This window comes from Melospiza georgiana, chromosome 3, assembly GCF_028018845.1.
Source record: "Melospiza georgiana isolate bMelGeo1 chromosome 3, bMelGeo1.pri, whole genome shotgun sequence".
NCBI lineage: Eukaryota > Metazoa > Chordata > Aves > Passeriformes > Passerellidae > Melospiza > Melospiza georgiana.
In genome coordinates, this window is record NC_080432.1 from 113,447,341 (window position 1) to 113,468,603 (window position 21,263).

At 43.4% G+C, this 21,263-nt stretch overlaps 1 protein-coding gene across 1 annotated transcript in view; it reads right to left on the minus strand.

The window, feature by feature from the left end:
- Window positions 1–21,263, minus strand: part of BACH2 (BTB domain and CNC homolog 2) — a 183,029-nt gene that overhangs the window by 73,158 nt on the left and 88,608 nt on the right. Inside the window, exon 4 of the mRNA XM_058020269.1 lies at window positions 6,377–6,527. The gene's annotated coding sequence lies outside the window, so the exon portion shown is untranslated. The remainder of the gene's footprint in view (window positions 1–6,376; window positions 6,528–21,263) is intronic.

A 21,263-nucleotide genomic window follows, 5' to 3' on the forward strand; every position in this document is an offset into this window, starting at 1 on the left:
CAAGCTCAGCAGATTTATATAGATTTCCTTTTTTTTTCTCTGCTTCGCTTTTTCTTTGCCAGAAGATGAAGTTCTGGATCAACAATTCAAGGTACACCACTGAAGTTTTGGAAGTTTTGACTTTAAAGATCTTTCAGTCCTCTCCAAAGCTGCTTTTTCCAGACAGCAGAACAATTCTGCTTCCAAAATTCTTTCATCACCACCTTTAACTTATGTACTAAGCCTAACTACTTTTTCTTTTTTTTTCCAGTAAGAAGTTGATGAATTAACACAGCCAGACCACACCACAAGTAAGCTCTGAGTCTCCCTCCAACACAGACCCATTTACAAGCATTAAAACCTAGGACTCACCCACCAGACAGAGCTGAAGCTGCAGGCAAGCCAGTCATCAGATCTCAGAGAAATATTATGCTTGCTCCACAAATGCTGAAGCATTTGAATCTTATTTTTAGTCGTACACAAAGGGCAATAAACGGAAAATCTTATTGTAACCACTGCTTTTTCGTGGCCACCCACACTTCCAACACCTACAGCAAAAGTATATAAATGTAGAAGCCCCAAAACTCATGGCTCATCCGAACAAGGAATGCAAACTAGCTAATTGCTGTTACTTTTTTTTCCAGTTTATATCTAGAGTGCCATTATATTCTGTGAAACACTGAAGACAACTTTTCACATGCTGTGCCTATCTACTGTCCAGGATTCTGCTGTATTTTCATACATTTTTCCCAGTACCAGTGACCCTGGTAAAGCCTTTCTCTAAGCTAGCTGACCACTGACTAATTTTCAAATGATGAAGTAGAGAAGGTGCTTCCCCCTAACTCTCAGTTTCTTCCCACACTGCCCAAAATACTGAGGTACAAGGAGTTAATGCTTCACTTACCTGTGAGAAATTATGCTGAATACTCTACCCAGAAACTGGCAATTAAAAAGAAAAAAATCCCTTCACACTCATAACAGTAGAAGAACTTCAAACAAATTGCTGTCAAGGATGATTTCATTGTGTTTAAATCCACTTTGCTCCAAGTCGCTTTGCAAATTACTCTCTAATTTTGTACCTAAAACTCTCAGGTCTACTGCGATGCCAGTTTACTCTCCTGTGTGTCCTGTGCCTGATTCTTTCCATTTACAGAAAGTAACACAAGCATAAACCTAATTATCATCTGAAAACCCACAGAAAACGAATTCAACTAACTGAGTCAAAAAGAAATAAAGGAAAAAAGATCCATCTTAAGACCAGACCCAACACGAGGGTGATGCCATGTCTGGAGATATTGAGAGTGAGCAATCTCGTGCCATTAATCATCTTGCTGTCGCGGAAAGTGCGGGTTATTATAGCGAGAGAACGATCCAATACAGCGCTTTTACGTCTCTGCTCTTTGTACATCCTAACAGGAAGCATGTCCCACCAGCTAGCAATCAATACTGAACGAAATGATCCAAGACAAAGTGCTGGCTCCAGAAAAATGCACCTTTACCGGTCTTTGCTCATCAATTGCCTGCTGGACCCAATGCACACCAGCTTCCTGCAGCTCCCGACAGGGCTGGGGCAGAGCCGCTGCTCCCCGGCACGCCGCTGCAGTCAGGTGCGCGCTTTTCTGCGCGGGATCCAGGGACCTGTGTGCCGAACGCCGCAGCAGCGCGGGTATCTAAGCATTATGAAAATAAATGGGTCATACACCACTGAGCTAACAACCACACCACCCCCAAGCCGGGCACTGAATGACTGTGCAGGGCTCTGCCAGAGGGAGAGGAGAGGTTGAGCCAGCAGTGAAAACAAAACTGATGTGGTGAGGTGGATTTTACTTTTCATTGGTTTGGGTTACAGAGAAAGTTGGTCTGGCTGCCACCGTCTCTCAGGCTTTTCTGTAAAAAACCAAAAAAATGCAATGTACGGGCTGGTAAGATGACCGGTGGAGATGGGCTGGCATCTCAGCGCACCGGGAAAGGGGAAGTGCCGCTGGCCCTGGGTGGAGGGAGGGCTGTGACTCAGTGCCTCGGGCTGACACACCACACACACCCGCGCTGTCACCTGCCACAGCAAAAAATAAAAGTCCTCGCCACAACACGGCGGCCACGCGGGGAACGCCGAGTAAACAGATCAATGATGCTGCGCGCCCACGCAGCCCGTGGCACCGCTGGGGTGGCGAACAAACAAACCTGTGGTCAATGCCAGCGAGGCGAGAGGCGTCGGAGGAACTCGGGTTCGGGTGGCACACTGCACTGCAACAAACCCCGCTGTCCTGTGCTGCTGCTAGCAGCTGAACACGAGCAGAGCGCTCCTCCTGGCCACACAGCCCGCGGTCACCGTGTGTGCTGGGACAGGGATGCCTCCAGCACCGGGGTCTGGGGCAGAAACCTCCAGGAAGGGACCCTGGCTCACCACCCACACGTGTGGCACCCTGCCTGAAGCCACACCAGCACCGTTCAGGACATATATTTGTCCAGATACATATTTTATTTAAAAAATCATATACTTATATATATACCAATGTGTTCGTATCAAAAGCTGTCCCTGGCCACCAGCCTGGCTGAGGCACAGAGGCACTGACAGTGCTGAGCAGCACCTGATCACATTGAGGGACTGACACAGAGCTGCTGGCAGTGGTCAATGGACAGGATGCCATGGGAGGTTGTGAAGGTCCCCAAGGCAAGAGACACTCCATGCACTGGTGGCATGAGGTACACAGTCCTGATATGCCCCTACTGTAAAATGTGTAAGAAAGTGGCTCTGCCCCTATGAAAACAGCACTCCAACAGGAAAACGTACCAGAAAAATCATGAAACGTAGACATGGCCACATCTCTCATCCAGTAAGATAAACCTGCCAATGTAGTCAGGTATGGTCTTGGCACTTGAGAAGAGGGTTTGCTACTGATGGATAGGAGTGTTTGGTAAGTAATGTACAAAGTGATACAATTTTGCCTTCAGAAATCGGCCTATCTTCTGAATTCTGTCAAGTTATCTGACCTTTAAGAGTAGATTAAAAAAAAATTACATTTTTCCCAGGCTGTGGTGGTAGGCGGGTGACAGACATTAAACTACCAAAATCTGCATATTTAAAATTTTACATTATTTACATCTGCCTAGAGATGGGCATAGTATAGATTTCAAGAAATCTTTAAATTTTTTTTTAAATACTCTGAAGAATTCATACCTAGCAAATATTAAATTTCTGGACAGAACTTTCTGAGTTTTGGGTTGCCTTATTTTTTTATCCTGTTTAAACCACTTATAGGCCCTTGCTGAATTCACAACATTGGATAAGCAGTACCAATCTGGCCTTTTTATGAGCTGCAGAAGGACATTGATTGGGATGCTATTTTTGCTGCTTTTAAAGGAAATCCCACAGGGGTAAAACAAAATGAGAAATGTGAGCAGAGTATGGTCACTGCTAGGAAGAGTCACCTGCCTCTGCTTGGGTGCCAGCAGCCCTGCCCCAGCAGCTGCTCCAAGACACAGCTCTGTACATTCTCTGCCATTAGTGGCTGTTTGGGATAACAAATGGAGAGAGCCTCTCAGCAGAGAGCACAGCTTCTCCCTGACTGCTGTACTCCCACATTACAGTGCACTCAGTCTAACCTGCCCAGGATTCATTCCCAGAGAACCTGGAGAAATGGGGTTTTCTTTACTACCCTGGCACACGCACCATAACAGGGTTTTGCAATGTGCTCTGTCAGAACAAGCAAGTTCTGCTTTGAACTCACACATCACTAAGTACTATTTTTATGGAGATTTTATCCATCAGCATCCTAGTAGTATTATAGAAACAAAATAATAAATAGAAGGGCGGAAAGGCATACTTATTTATCCCACTGCACCCTGGGAAAAATAAGAAGAATGTAGTTGTTACAGCTGGGTCAACCTTGTGCAACTGCTCTTTCCAGCAGGGCTAATTAACAAGTGAAAGTCTGCTTCTTTCTATGGAAATTGCTATAATGAGGTAATTGTTACTAGCAGAGTCTGTCATCAAAACCAGCCAGACAATGGGAAACAGAGAAATCAAATAAGCAACGGGCAGCTTGCCCTCATGTCTACCTGCGCCGGCGCGGATCTGCGCGCGCGACGGGTGCAACCCCAGCCAACAGCCTGTGAGGGGATGCATGGGTTTCTAGGAGCTGGAGTACACACCATGCTTTAAAAATGATGCAGAGCACAAGCACATAACCACAGTTAAAAGAGAAGAAAGAAAGGAAGAAAAAGGAAAGGTACATATTTGATGACAGCTCCTATATCCTCATACTGGTTTTCAAGTTCATTTGGTCCCCCAGATCTGGTTTTGTTCCTCAAAAGGAGACATCTGATTATTTGTAGCACAACAAAAAGCAAGACTAAACTTCCCATGCACTTATTGGAATGAGAGAGGTTTGGTCTTTCCCATTTCTGTCTGCTTTTTCAAGTCCCCCAACAAGGATGATATTTTTGAAGTTAGTTCCTCTGGAAGTGCTTTAAATAGTGAATTTGCAAGATGCCTAATGATAAGCTTTTCAAACATCATGAGAAAATCCTGCAAAAAATTGTGAATAAGGCTTCCAAACCTCATGGGAATAGTGCTAAGTAGGACTAATGAAAAACAAGCTTTTTCTGCCTGCCTAGCTGTTACAACTCATATTTTCAAGTCTTCTTCCCTTAAGACAAGCACTAAAAACAAATTTCAAGCCAGATCCAAAATTTTCCTGTAGTCAGACAATTCTTGCTAAGGGGGATTTGATTAATAACTGCACCAGAGAATGCCAGACCCTCAAGGAAATGGCAATACTCTCCCTTTTTTGGAAAACAAAATCAGACTCACACCTTGTAAGGCCTCTTTGACAGTGAATTCTGTTACTACCCAGACTTTCTCCACTGCCTATGACTTCACCATTGTTTTTGCTGATACTCATCACACTAGAAAAAAAAATTCCTCTCTTTAAAAACTGAATTTCCATATGCATTAAAGAACACAATCCTCCTTCTGCAGTAGACTTTTCTTTTTTAGTAAATCTTTTAGTGTCACATAAACAAATAAAGTACTTCAAATAAAGATATATTTCTAATGTAAATCCTTTGGTTCCAAAACATTCATATTTTTTTAGAAGTAGTACTACATACAGATCAGTTCCACATACTAAAAATGGTATTAGTTAGCATTCAAGAAAAACTGACCAGTAAGGAGTGGTGTACTTCACTGACCTGTTCTGACTAAACTGCATCATATGCATTTGTTACTGCAGTGAACAAACAAGGGTGGTAATGTGCACAGTGCCACACTGTGAACCACAGTTTTGTATTACCTCCTTTGGCCAAGCTGCTTTATAACACCATCCCAAAGATAAAAACCTCTTAACCACAAAGAAATTTGGTTTTGTTTTAAAAATTAATGAAATTAAGTTGTGCTCAAGCCTTTTCCCAAACTTGTCAGCTCTGGGGTGCCCCACCCTCCATAGAGCACAGATCATCACATCCATGACATCCTTATAGTGGTCCAGAAGCTTCTTCTGGCTCAGAAACCAGAATTAGGGTTAGAACTGCTGACAAACTGCAAAGGGTCAAACCAGTTTCTCCCCACTGATTCTATGCCAGGCTGTGCTACGGAATGTTTCAGCGGAAGACTCAGGCATTGTGGATTGTGGCATCAGGGATTGAACATGTGCACAGGATCATAAGCTGCTCCCCATCTTGGGTGAAATACCAAAGCACAACAAGCACAGGGGACTGCTGCTCCAGCTGAGAAGGTAGGAAGGGATCTGCAGTCCCCTCAATCTGTCCCTTGGAGATCTATGCACAACTTTCCTTACCCTCCTACGGTCAGGTGGAGCACTGATCCACCTGGAAGGAGCAGGAGGTAGCAATGAAGACACTTCTGATGCTTACAGAGCCTTTTGGGGCAGCAGGCTGAAGGATGAAGCAGCACCAGGGCTCCTCCAAGGGAAACACTCCAGGAAAACAAAAGGAGAAGCATATGGGTTCCATCATGGGAGAAACAGAAGGGTGCCTGCAGTCCTGTAGGGCAGGTGATGGCCTCCAGAGTGACGTGGAGCATGTGCAGCTTTGGCAGGGTGCACCAAGGTAAGTGTGCACACACACAGCCCGTTGCAGAGAAAAACAAAGCACAGAGCAGTGGGGGAACAGAGCTATTTTAGGCACTTCTCACTACGGTTTACCGTAGTAGCAGAACACTTAGAAAAGCCGTCAAAATGACAATCACTATTTAGGTTAAAAAAGCAAGTAACTACTTCAATAACAATTTATTCACCACCTAATGTTTGCAGTTGAATTACAGCTTTTATGGTGTTTTTCTAAAGTGTGATATTTACTGCCTCTACCTTGCCTTCCCAAGATTTTTTTTTTTTTTCATTTTTTCTTTAAATAGAAAGGAATTGGAATCACGACTTACATGTAACTTTTCTAGGTTCTGTGCTGGCTAAAATGTTCTCACGATGCAGGGAACAGGATCAATGGAGAAATTAAGAGGCTGCAGCAATCCATTAAGAAGTGACCCTCCAAAGTTCTGTGGGGCAGTGTTCTGGCAACTCAGCTGGAGCAACCTAAAATAAAATAAAGGCACGATTTAAAAAAAAATCAAGCACTGAAACTTTACAAACATCTCTTTGTTTTTTCCCTCTGATTCTAAAAAACACACTGGGGCATCTTTTTTCTTTAATATAGAAGGTCTTTATGCCAAACATGACAATTACTTTATGTCCATTTCACACTTTGTCAAAGATTTAAGCTGTAGATACCTTCCTACAAAGATCATGTTTTCCTTTCAGTCACACTATGAGACCCCTGAAAAGAATTCTGAACAGATAAGCTAACACGTAAACTAACTAATAATCACATTTCTGAGATTATTCTGCCACATCACACGACAGGTACGTGCATTGTTACACATACACACTAAGGAATTCTTTACTGTGATGGTGGCGAGGCACTGGAGCAGGTTGCACAGGGAAGCTGTGGATGCTCCATCCCTGGAAGTGTTCTAGGCCAAGGTTGGATTGGGCTTTGAGTGACCTGGCCCAGTGATAGTTGTCCCTGCCCATGGCAGATGGATTGGAAGCAGATAAAAAGCTGAACCTAAATCACCCTGTGGTTCTATGAAACTGCACATCACACCAGAAAGGAGTTATCACAAAACCAGCAAATTTATCTAGTAGGCTTTAAATAATAATTAATACTGGCTTTTGTCAAAGCTTAGCATTGATTTTATCAAGGAATTTAGGTTAGGAACACAACATTTGTTCCTTTGTTTCTCCTTTACTTTGGCAAGCTTCAGAGAAGAAACACCATCAGCCTAATTTGGTACCCCTGGGTTGATGCAATGTGTGTCACAATCCTGCAGCCACCCTAAAGCAAAGCTACCTGTCATTCCAGTCCATGTCAAAAAGAAAACTGGAGAGAATGAAATGTTCATCTGCCCACAGAAAATTCACTGTGCTGTCACCTCTGTGCAAGGGGCCCAGGGCTCAGTCCCTGGAGGGGAGGCACTCTGGGATGGGGAAGGCTGGTGAGAGCAGGGCTGGGGCCAGGGGGATGGAGCAGGGGTGTGAACCCCCAGCAGCCAATCCAGCACCACCACACAGCCCAGACCCCACAGTGAGCACAATCCCAATCCCAGAAAAGGCTTCCCCCATCTCTCAAGGAAGCAGTCACACTCTGAAGTGGTTCTGAAGCTATAGGGGTTCTCAAGTTGAGGTTTTCAAGTTGCCAGCACCCAACACTTTACTGTTTTCCTGGAATAAAACATTGGAATGCTTAACTACTATTTGCTTGAGTGAAGTTGGCAACTGGGAGTGGAAGGGAAGATGGTTTTCTTTCGAACAGAAGGGGACAGCAGCAGTACAAGCAGTGGCATGTATCTGTCTTCACAGGATCACTGCAAAGGCTGTGTCTGCAGGATTACCACAAACCAAAGCTAGATAAAGGGGGAGGTGAGGCAGAGGAAAATAAACCCCTAAAGTTTAGATCTTTTAAAAAACTACTCTTATTTTTTAAAAACATGCAAAATTAACTCTTCAGTAAAAAACCCTAGTTTCTCAAGAGATGTCTGCTACATCTATTTATTATGACTAATGCCTGTTGATGACTCCATAAAAAAGTGGGGGAAAAAAATGCAGTGTAAATGAGAGAGATTTGGTGGTTATTTTTCTAAGTATGTTGTTCCTGATAAAAAAAGTTCAAGAATTTCTGAGCAGTGACCCTATTGCATTTCACTCCAAGCCTTGTGGAGAATTGATTCACTAGTGGCAAGCAGGTTATTTCCTCTGGATGGCACCCTTCTAGATGGTTTACCAACAGATGTTCAAACTCTTGCTACCTTTAAGGATTACCTAATTAGGTACTTGAAAAGAATCATGAGGCTGTGCTAGGAACACAATGCTTGTGTCTCTTTAGTTTCCTCCAATTGGGCATAACATTCATTGACAGACTGTAAGAGTACCAAATATTTATGGTCACAAATATACATTATTTAAATTGCCGATAAACCTAAAAATATAAACTCTAAATCTGTTCAGTCATAAATCACTGGTAGAACAAAAATAACTGTCGCTTACTCAATGGCCAAAGGACTAAAGCCAGGGAAGCCTCTGTGTTTTTAAGGATAACTTAGTTGCCTGGGCAAAAATTGCACATGCCATGGTGTATTAGACGAAAAAAGAGAATAAACACAAGTTGGGAATAGGGAAACAAGAGGAAAAAAAAGGGCCACAGGGGTGGGGGGAGAAAGAAGACTTTCAGCACCACTGAAGCTTTTCTGAGAAGGTCTGATTGATGTTCACTGCTGTAGAAAGCATGAGGCTGCATCCCAAACATTTCATTCCCTTCTGCAAATGTCTCACTCCATAGCTCTCCCCATGTTCCCCAGATATTCTTGCCCTATGCGGGATGATCCAGCCAGCATCAGGTTTTACACATGATCTAAAAGACTAAAGCAGGAATCTCTCTGCCCAGGGGTCAGCTTAGGGTAGAATGAAACTTGACCCCCGCCTATGCTCAGCACGAGGGGCTCCTTCGTGCTTTCCATCGACAAAAGGCTTCTCCTGAAACAGGCAAAGCATTAAAGGCAAAGCTGCTACTACAGCTGCAAACCTACAGGAATACATAAAAACTGAGCTCTAATGAAGAGCCAACAGTGCACCTACTGAAGAGGAGTTTCAGCAGTTTAACAGGCTGATCAGCCAGGTTTACAGCATTGGAAGAGCCGGAGCTTAGGCAGGGTACGATGCACTCTCTGCTCCAAGGCTTGCTCACATCAAGGTCTCAGCTCTCAGCACAGACCTGCACGTGTGGGCCATCAGTTAACAGGGTCATGAGAGGCCACAAAATCACTGTCCTACACCAGCTTGAAGAACCAGCTCCTGCAGTCTTGGAGGTTGCAAGAAAACCTTATATTTATTCTAAAAAGAAGCATCCACCCTAAGAGCTTGAAAAGAAATCTAGAAAAATAACAATACTTCCAACTGGCCTTTGCAAATCTGCTTGATTTTTAAAAAAACTTATATTATTTAACAGCCTCTTGTACATTTTTTGAACCAGGTTACCTTCTTTCTCCCTCCTTCTTATGGCTTCCAATACCACCTGGCAGCTGAAATGAGCACTGAGGAATGCAAATGTAAAGGAAGACACACCAGACACTCTAACTGGCAGAAGAATGCATGAAGCTGAAAAACCATTTGCCTCAATAAAACACCTTCCAGTTTGGATTTCTGTCATACAGAGAGAATGTTCAAAGGAGAGGTTTTGTTTTCAACAGGGCTTTAATGCTTAAAAGGAGAAAAAGTGGCAAATACTTCTGTTTGCAACAAACCAAGAAAGGTGAATTAAGGAGGGCATGATGAATGTACCTGGGTATTACTCCACTTATCATGAAAGATGTTTGAAACACAGAAAATTGTGTAGTTGTGCCCAAGAACACTGGAGATGTTGGATGGGCCATGAGGGAAGTGAGCAACAAGTACACGAATGCAACAAATACACAGTGGGTTGTTTATCCTGATGTTCAGCATAGGTGGGTAAAATGAGGGCTAAGTAAAATGACCCACACAAGCAGACCAGTTGGTGAGCTTCTCTCAGATGTGGACAGGAGAAAAAAACATTTAAGGAAGCAGTACCTCACCTGGTGGGGTGCAATGATGCTACTTACACAAATATGTACAGAAATCGATCCCAGTGAAGTCAAGGATCCTGCTTTGTTACATGCAATGCCATCACAGACCAGCAAATGTGTTTCTCTTACATTTTGTGTGTGATTGCTGTCTGGTTGAAGTAACTTCATGGGAACATTTATAGCTTGAAGGGTCGCCTGAGGCTGAGAAGGCATTTGCAGTGCTCCTGACATCTAATGCCTGATGTCTCACTGAAATCTGTGAATTAAACCCAAGATGATATCGATACCTATGTCACAAAAGAGACATGGTCTGCTTCACCCTCAGTGCACCTAATTTCCTCATAATAACCTGTGGAGTTCTTCCAAAGGGAAAGAACATGCCCATCTATCACTCCTGCTTGTTCCCACACGCACTGTTTAACCAGGAGCAGCCAAAACAGGAGCCAGAAGGGCACAGCAGCTTCTTTCCCAGTGCCCAGAGGTGGGATGCAGAAAACCAACACAAGCAAGGAAGTGTGGACCACAAACAGGGAGGTACCCACCCATCCAGGGCTGTGAGCACCAGCTCTGCAGTCTGGGTGAGCTGTGTCAGCAGTCAGAGAAGATGAGATTGAGCTATTCCCTCAGATAATGGCAAAACAGTGTCAGGAACCACCCTAGCTGGAAACTGTGGCCCAAGTCACCAGGAGAACCCTCAAGAAAACCATTGCTGGCTGACTGGCTGCAGGGGAAGGCAGCTGCTGCTGCCCTGGAGTGCTCCAGAGTCTGAAAACTGGATTTTCACCAGCTACACATAACAAAACCAACCAGGCTTAAACAGAAAACCTCCAGAGAAGCTGGGGAATGTGCATAGGGAGAATTTTCCACCCTTCCTTGTCCTCTGGTTGCACTTAGGTCTGTGACACATCAAGCAGGCAGGGCTAGAAGGCATAAGGATGCAGTTCAAGACTACTGCCACAGGAACTTGTAAATCTTTTCATGTAAAACCCAAGTGATTTTCTCATTGAAATATACTTGACTTAAAGCCACCATCGAAAATATTTTATCTTGGGGTTATGACTCATGAAAGAATGGCTAGGTGTGAAAGGAAAGTTAATATATTTTGTGAGAAAAACCCCCTCCCCAGCAACCTTATCAGATGACATGAGTTGAATATTTATGTCCTATGCAGTAAAACCAATAGACAGCAAAAGCCACAGCCTAATACTTTGTGTCAGATCTGATGAAAATTCAGACACCTAGCTTATTTCCCCTTAAGGGTTGGAAATTATGGTTAACACATATACAAACAGGAGAAAATGAGAAGGTTGAGTGATGAGGATGAAACTGCTGTCCCTGAGTCTGGCATGTTGGAAGATGACACTGGACTAGCCAGTGCTGGTTCTCTTGGATGAGAATGCTTCCAGGTCATCATGAAGTGACACAGCTCACTGGGTTAATGCTCCAAGGCTCCTGACCCAACAGATGTGACCCACAAAAACACACCCCTGCCATGCCAAAAAGATGTTCCCATGTTGAATGATTATCACAGTCAGACTCTTACTGCTGTTTTCTTTTAAAAATTGCAAATTGAGAAAACAGTTAACATAGAGAACGAAAGAACAGGCCACAGTCAACCACAAAAACTTCCCATAAGGTTCAGCATGTGGGAAACAGATAAGTAAATGCTGCAAAAGATGAACAATATTTAAGTATTAACACAAATGTTTGTTTTGGGGAGGTTTATCTGGCATCTCTACCGGTTTTCTTCCAAGCTCTAATACAAAAATAACTACGTCTTACTGCAACTGGGAAGAGATGGCAGCAGCTCAACATTGCTCCCTTTTTTCCCTCTGTACTCAGAAAAAAACCCCAACTGCCTTACAGTGTCACAAACTAATTTTAAGGTGATTTAGGATGAAGTCAGCCATATATTAGCAAGTTCAGAAAGTTCAGTCAGTGGTCTCATTTTCATCATCCTGTCAAATGAGGACATACATGTGCAACATAAGGGCAGGAGAAACAGCTTTTTCTCCAGCTGTACAGGTGGTCCCCCATGTTACAGCACGAAGTGAGGAAATTATCCTTTAGCTTATGTAAATTCTGGATGCAGTAGTTGCTCACCAAGCTATGAAGAGGGAGCCCATGTTGATGGATGTGCACACCTTGCCTGTGCAAGCTATGGGCTGAAAGTGAGCAAATGCTCCATCTCCCATGAAGGAGCTGCCTCTCATCTTCTCTGTCTCCACCCCTCACTCCAAACAGGGGAAAGTCAAAAGACATGAAATTGCTTTGTGGGTGATCTTCAGCGGTGGTTTAAAATATAAAAAAGAGAAAGGGAGAATGGTGATGGGAAAGTGGTTCAAAAATATCTTCCCTCTTGGGTGAACTCAGGTCTTTTTAACAAGAAAAGCCAGGGAGGCCATGCACAGTAATGCTGAGAAAAAGGAAATGGTACTTCATTTTAGCCAGAGTCATAAATCTTACCAGCCAGCCTCTAACGGCAAAACGGCGAGCAGGGGAATTTTTATACAGAGATAATTAGTCGCGAGCTGATATCAGCTTTACTGTGTTGTGCACTCTGTGTGTGCAACATGTTCTCAACCTGCAAAACCCCACACGAGGCTCTGGCAGCCCTGCTGCTGCTGGCTTTGCCAGAAGGCATGCAGCTGGAACTCCCAGAAACCCTTAGGGAAAAAAAGGTGAAGATGGAAATGGGTATTTCTGCTCTAGAGAAATCTTGTCTGTAGCCCAGAATGATTCTTCCAATGGGGAAAATTCACCACATTTATAAAACTACATCCCTCCGCTACAGGGCAGACGGACCAACAGGACACCTTGTGCCATCATTAACACCCTTGTCTTCTGGGACACAGATACCACTCAGATCCTGCAGGGTAGGCAGATGGGTCAGGGAAAAGGTTTATCCATTGAAGGGAGAAGCAAAATGTGGTTGAGGGAAATTTATCAGCCAGAAAAAACCAGCTGTGAAGATGCCTCACAAGCACCAAAGTCAATGGGACATTCCCTGCACCTGTGCTGGGAACAGCCCATCCGCCCGTGCTTGTTCCTCGACGTCTTGCTCTGTTTCAGAGACCAGCCAGGGACTTGCACTGGTGATTGACACAATCAAAGACTCCAGCACTCTAGCAGTCAGCTGTGCTAGTAGTCAGACCACACTTCCAGCCAAAGAGAAGCCACTTTTCAGTTTCTAGATGATAGGGAGTCCAGGAGACACGCCAGCAGCATGCCAGGTGTGCTAGGTGCCAGTGAGCATCCTAGCTCCTGTGAAGCTACTTTAGAGGGCACCAATTTGGTCTAGATGAGGGAGACTGGAAACCTTCATCCCCAAAAGATGCCCAGGTTAGGAAACAGCCCAGAAAGGACAGCAGCCTGCAAAGGGACAGCTGAATGAGAAAAGAGAGCCCACCCCAGCTGCACAAGGAGCTTTGAGGCTAATGGTCCCCACACGTTACCTTGGTGCTCCCTACTTACCTTCTGCCCATTCCCTATTTTCTTTTTCATCTTCAGCCTAGTGCAACAGGTCAGATACACCTATTGCTCAATCACACTCCTCTGCTGGCCCAAAATGGCTGGAGGCAGGTGGGGCTGGGGGCAAGGCAATTTTGCCTGCATGGGGTTAAAGCAGCAGGTCTTTTGTCAAAGGCTCAGTTTGCCTGCAACCGTATGTTAAACTGAAAGACCAATCTGTATTTACTCTGCTAAACTACAATTATGGGTTTTTTTAATCATTCAGCCTAATGGTACACAGCTGTCACAAGAATCTTTGAACACATCACTGGCTCTCTTTGATCTGATTAACCAGATAAAGAACCACAGCCAAAAGATATGAAAGGATGAATCCAAATTTCAAACTCTCATCTGAGCAAAGAATTTCATTCAAAGGAATGTGCAAAATAAGGAGGGAGGAGGTTCACAATGCAAATGAAGGTTTTATTTACTACTGATATAAGCAGGTGAAATACTCTCCATTGCACGGTTAAACAATAAATGGACGCTAGCCTCAAAGTGGTGTTGACAGGTGTTACATCTGCCACACTAATCTGTGTTGATGTCAATATTTGTATCATCTTTTTTCCAGACTTAAAATGAGGGGCTTTCTTCCACAGGGATGCTTTTTACACTGAAGAAGCCTCTCTGTGATATTGAAGAGCTCCAAGGGCATGGCCCCTTCACCCAAACTGCTTCTGTTCAGCATGTTTCTTCAGATAGCACAGTATTTATTTTTTTTAATTCAAGACAGATTTATTTGCTTTTATTTCTAGCATAATGTTTACTATTACAATCAGAACATTCTGTAATCTCATCTAAATGTTTTATTATTAATTGCTGCACCCCACACTCCACCCTTAATAACTATCCTCGGGAGAGGTAAACATTTCAACACAACTTACTCTAGTTAAAGCCATGAATATGCATTATTTATTTATTTAGGTAAACAGTAATTAAGAAAAATCACCAAACCGCCTGCTCTTTGAAACGAGCTCTACTTTACCAGCCTTGCCATGGGAATTGCAAGTCCCTTAAACACATCTATTACTTTGTCCTCCTGCACCATGACTTACATTCATGGGCCTCAGACCACACTGCACGTGCCAGAAAAGCAGTCAGTCCTTACGCTGCCTGAGGCTGAGTGACAAGTCCAAAGCTTCCAGCAAGCATAAGCAAGAGGTACCAAGATGTCAGTAGAGAAGAAAGGTGCAAGATGAGGAAAAGAATATTGCTATCACTCAATATGCTGATTTTTAAAATTTTTTGCAGCAACACAACCACTACTAACATGAAAACGCTCGTGACCCCCTTCTGCCCTCTCCCTACAGATGGAGGGCTGTGTCCTGACAGAGGGGCCTGTGACCACCAAAGCCTCTCCATGCTAAGCTGGGTAGCAGCCAGCCCCAAACTGAGGGGATTTTTGTGCCAGAACAGTCAGCCTCGTGTGCTATATATATAGATACATAAATACATATATATGTATGTACACACACAACTTGAGCATTGGGTAGTAAGTAGCTGAGTGACTTCACTCAATTCTCCTGGTTTTCTACCTCAGCGTTACATTAACTCAAATATTAAAACATCCCATCCTGACTTACATTTCCACCAAATTGCACCACAAGCATGACAGAATATGGCAGCGCCAGAGGCAATGAAGTCACTAACAGGACACTCAATTTTTAAACCAAAAAAGTCAGGCACACCGAAATTGTCCTCACATGGTTCATTATCCAGCTCAAGGATCACACCACCAGCACTGCAAGAGAGGAATCGAAATGTATCCCAAAGACAAAGGGATTTTCACAGATCTAAAATTGTTAGGTAAATAGATAAAACTGCGGTTGGGGCTTTGTTTCAGTTTTCAAAGCTAATTTCCGGCCACCGTTCAGAGAAATGCTTTGCATTTCCATTTCTGATTCACCCGCTTTAACAAGTGCACTCGCTGGAATTACTAAGCATGGGATCTCATCAAAACATTTCACTTTCTGAATCAAAGTGCTTTTCAATTTTACTGATGTGAACTTATCTATAAAATTTACCATGGTAACAACACTGGCGATGTGCAGGTATGAGTGCACAATGCGACGTGTCAGAGGACCCTTCTCCCACCGGGCATCCCACCAAGGTACAGGAATGCCTCCCAAATTCTGCCCAGCCACTCAGAGCACGCTGACACCAGTCTCTCACATCCCCTTCACAAAGTGATACACACTCCCAGAGACACATTTAAACATCAGGTATGAATGAAAAGCATTCCTGAAAAGAATCTGTTATGAAACCGAAAATCGGAGATCGCCGCAATGCTGTGCCTAAGTTGAGTCATCAGTTCCCTTTACAGCCTAATAATTGACACTGCCTTGATCAGAATGACTGATCCAAATGTTGCTTTGTGTTTGTGTGTTTTTGTTGGGTTTTTTTAATTAAAAAAAAAGATTTCTTATGTAAACAAGACGTCTGTCATCTTGCAGGAGTGTTTGTATTCTTCAGATCATGGGAAACATCTGTCAAAACCAGATTTTGCTCTCCTCAATCAACTCGATACAGTCTTAATCAGACTGTACTACAAAGAACTGGTCTTGTTACAGAAATATACCCTGCCAATTCTCAGTGGAAGTGCTGATTTTATTTCACTTTCTTGGGATTAAATGCTGCAAAGATTATTAAAAGAGTTCCCTCCTTCCCCTGCGGGATCTCTCCCCCAAAGGGAATCCTGAATTTACTTGCTGCTTTTCTCCTCTTTGTGCGTGTTTCCAAAATTAACCACCTTCCAGGAAGACACAGATAGGAGAGGAATCAAGGTACAGTGAAACTTCAGAGCATGCTGATTTCCCACCCTTTGACATGGGTACTCGGATAGCGGAGTGATTCCCCCTCTGATGCTGGCAACAAATAAACACTCCCACACGTCTGCATCCCGCAGGTCACACCTCCCCTGAATGATTCATTAGGTATTTTCACATCTTCTACACAGGGAAACATCAAGTGGGGTTGCAACTGCCTCTAGCGGTGTTTTCTGAAGACAAGGTGACACAAAACAGAGTGGTTGCTACTACCAGGATAAGGGTGATGTTAGACAGACATACTCCGAGTCCCCTGCCAGGGAATCTGCCCGGGAATAGCAAAATCATTACTACAAAAGAAAAAGAAGCCAATTAGAGAAACAATGTGAGACTGAAACAGAAAGAGCAGACTACTCCATTAGCAAGTAAATGAAGAGGAGATGACTGGAGCAGGAGGACCAGGATCAATGGGTACCAGCCAGGTGTCTTAGCTGGGGCTGTATGTTAAATGGACCAATAATTTATAGGGGACCCTGTTAAATGGACCAATAATTTATAGATTAAGGGGACAGTACTGGAAACCTTCATAGTATATATGGTCTTAATTAGAAGAATGCCCTTGGAAGGGTGAGAAATTATTGGTCATGTCTATATTAGCTTTTACCCTTACACCTAAACTACTCCACTGGAACCATGTTGCTGATGTGACGTCCAATTTTTGTTTTTTATCTGGCAGTAACTCCAGCCCAGTGCTGCAGACTGAGCACCTACCAGCAGCTGGAGTATATCACCAGCACTGCTGGAGGCACAGCTCTCAGCATCTATCAGTAACTCATGGATTACACATCATGCCACTAATTCTTAAATGCAAGGCATGAGATAGGAGGAGAACCTTGGTATGCTTTGGAGAAGATGGAGAAGGAGCCATCTAAACACTGGGTATTGAGAGTAATACAACAGCAGATTTTAAAACAAGAAGACAGACAAAATCCAAAGCTGTGGAGGAGAAGAAATGAAAAAACAAATGGCATGAAAAGGGAAAAGGAAACAATCTGCTTGCTGTAGATGATGTTAGATTTTATTTCCCTAACTGTGGTAGATAGTTGGACATGAAACTAATATCATACATATCTGCAAAAATCGTACTCTTCTGAATGGAGTGGAACTTGATTTAAATGAAAGCCTAGCTTTAAAAAAAAATCTTCAGGCAAGCAATTTCTTTGAAGTAAGAAATTACTGCATAGCTAGACTTATGAAACAAACCTATGACAATACTAAACAAGATGATATCTCAACCATGTTTGAGAAATAATGTCCAGAAGCATATAGATTCAGCTCTGCTCAGCACAGAATCCAATGAGTATCATCAACCTTGCAACATCTTGGGGGATCTTGTATTTTTCTGAACAACACTTTTATCAACTTCAGCTATTTTAGAGAGAAATGGACTGTCACACTCCCCAAATGTAGGTGAAATATTATTTTGGCGAAATTTGAGAGGAGACTGGACTTACCACTGGTTTCATCTGCCTGACCTAAGAAAACATGTTTTCAACTATAACTTTCATAAACTCTTTGAAGTTTCATTTTACTCCTCTAAGGTCCAAGGGTGGCAATATGAAGACAGAGGAAGCAGAAAAAAAATGGATAGGAATGAAAAGCACTTTGGGCTGTCAAGCCAGCAAACGTCAGAAGTGTATTTGGCTTTGTGAGAGCATTGCCAATACTAACAAACCATTTGCCGTCTGCTGCTGCATACCAGCAGGTTGTGCACAAGCTAACATTAATACTTTGATGCATGCAAAGCAGACACATCTTGAAGTGGACCTGTAATGGTTTTTAAGTCAATTTTGTATCAAATCTTGAGTGTCTTGATTAAAAAATAAAGGCATGGGAAACAAAGTGAAATAGGGTTTATCACCTCATAAAGTTAACCAAAACAGCAAAGACTGTGTTCAAATGTCTATCTAGTTCTCCCTGACAGCTCAACTCAAATTGAAACCTTAGGCATGACATGAATTTCTTCTTCAGTTTCATGTCACCTGAAAACAGAAGTTCAACATCAGTATTTTAACCATCCAGTTAACGATCACCCAAAGCAGTAGTAAGAACCAGGAACCATTAGGCCACAAGCAGTGCCAACTCCATAACCAGAAAAAAAAATTATTTTCTTTTCAATCTCTCTGCTCTTAAAATATGACTGCAGCAGCTTCAGGGACATCCTGCATGGTCCATTCTCACTGCTTGTTCCTGTGTAAGAAAGGTGTCCTCCGAGTTCAGTAATTACAGGTTAACTTTGTCAGGCTGAAAGAGCCTCTTTCTACAGTTCTGATGGTTTTGGAGATGGAGGTCTTTTTTGTTTTGTTTTTAACTTGTACGATTAAACCTACCTGTTCTGCCATTATTGTCTTGTTTTATTACTCCTCATAGTCCTGGCATTTCCCTAAAATGATGTAAAAAGCAGGCAGTTGCACAGAGAATGATTAGTACAGCATGTGCTGTAGCAAGCAATATTATGTATTTTATTGCTCATGAAGTCAGAGTACTGGAACCAGCCAAATCTGTTACTTTGGTCTGAAAGTATATTTTTCCTTTCCTGCTTGCAACAGGGTAATTAATAACTGAGAGAAATAATGGAGAAAATAAGCAGGAAGTTAGGTAAGCACGCCTAATTACGCAACCTTATGTTTGGACCAAAGATTGATGTTTGGGATGTCTCTCTACAAGAGAATAACAAAGTTTGCACCTCATGTGTGTCACAAGGACGCTTGACACACCGCCTGCTCCGCCATAATCCCAAATTACTCACTACCTGTGCCAGTGTCCTGATCCCACTAAAAAGTCTGTACTTTTCCCTAAAGCTCTGCAAGTGAAAAATTAAACCTAATGCTTTCCCATTTATTCAGAGTGGCTGATGAAAAGCTCATTAATACTTGGGCAAAAAGGCTCTCTACAATTGCAGCACCCAGTCATAAAGCCAATGCATGATGGCCAGCGAATGTTTCCAGGTAGCAATTGTCTTTACACAGGTTCCTACTTGGTAAATAGTGAGAGGAAATACTGAATAAATACTCATTCTCCCTTATTTATTTCTACACTGGGTGAGCCAAGACAAAAGGATGTTTAGGCACTGAGCTGGTTTCAGGCCTTGACCTCTGTGGATAACTTTGCCTGCAATGTTATAGGGCTTTTAATCTCACATACCTAATGGATCCTATTATCATCACCATCATAATGAAACCAGACATTGCTTACTTCCTGCTCCCCCAGCCTGACTCTGGCCAGGCACTCAGAAATGAGAGCTCACTGAAGAAGGCCACCCATCATTTCACCTGCTTGGCTTCCCCTCCCCATGGCAACTGGTGTCACCTTAAGCTGTTCCCACCAATGGGCAGGTCATGCAGCAGTATAACCCAACCCATAAGGACCAGAAGACATTCAGCACACCTTGTTCACAGGAAAGGCACAAAACAATCCCCAGGTGTTTCTGTAATTCCTGTTGCTCTCAGCACAATTAGATTTTATTGAACTGTAATCCTAGATAAGTGCATTGAATCTTACAGCTGAAGTCAATTACACTGCGTTAAATAGCCTTCCTGATTTGCAAGATGAAGATCACTTCTGTATAAAACTAAATTAGCTCAATAACTCATTATTTGTAGCTTGGGTGAGGGGTTGAAACAGCAGTGGACAACTAAGCAGTTGCTGCATTTTCAGGCACTAGTCCTTTAGAGCTGCAAGCAAACTGAATTTCCAGTTTCACTAGTTAGGAAAAGGAACAAGCACTGCAGGCACAGAGAGGATGTCTAGTGTCCACAGCACTACATCTTAAATCATCCGTGTTTTCTCATGGCAAGGGACTCTGAGCTGACCAGCCTTGGAAGGAACAAGACATTGGTTTTCATGTACTGAGAACTTAAAAGTTCAACAACCAACCCAAAGGAGATAAAAGGGCACTTCGAAAGGAGTGTGACTTGTCATTTCTGATTCCTTACTCAGAATTAGCATCAGCACTGAGTGAGAGGATATAAAAACCCCTTAAATTAATATTTTTGCTTAGCAGGGTCTGAGTGGAGGAGCCGAGGGGCTGAGGGCCAGTGGTGGTGATGGGCCATGTGGGCATCCTTGGCAGCCACACTGTGCCAGTGCACACCTTGGCAGGAGTCCGTGAGTGTGACATTCCACTGGCTCACACCACCTTCCTCAGCTGCTAGGCTCACTTTTGGTACCCCTCCAACCAGCCCCAAGCACTCCTCGGTTTCTTTCTTACAAACAACCATATTTCCATGTTAGGAGATCTCCATGTAAGCTGGGAGATGACAGAAGCTGTGTTTCTGATCCCATTGGGTTGCGCCGGGTGTGCGCATTGAGCAGACAGGAGTGATTCAAAGACACAAGCTGACAGACTGAGAGGAGAAAGGTGAGAGACAGGGAATATTCCAAATGCCTGCTGCTGCACTGGGGCAGCCAAACTCCACAAAAAAAGTAGGCCTGAACGACTAGGAAAGAAGAAAATCAGCCCTTTTGAGATCTGGAAATAATTTCCTTTAGTCTTTAACACAGAAATGTGAGCAGCATGGTGACCATCTATCCCCTGTGAGGAAGCACCATCCCTTTTGCTCTGGTCTCCAGGGCGGCTCTTCCCATTGCAACATCCACATCTTTCAGCAACATCAGTAGGCTTTGTCCTCACAATGAACATGAAGAAGATGATCTCCACTGCAAAATGAGGAAGTCAGTCATGGGGCAGATGAAGGAGGTTGCCTGAGAACACACAGGAAACCTGTGACTGAGGCAGGGAACTGAACCCAGACCATGAGTTCCAGTTGGGTGCCCAGTCCAAGCTGGGTGGCTGACAGATCACCTCTTCTTCTGGGGCCTTGAAATTTAAGTTTGGT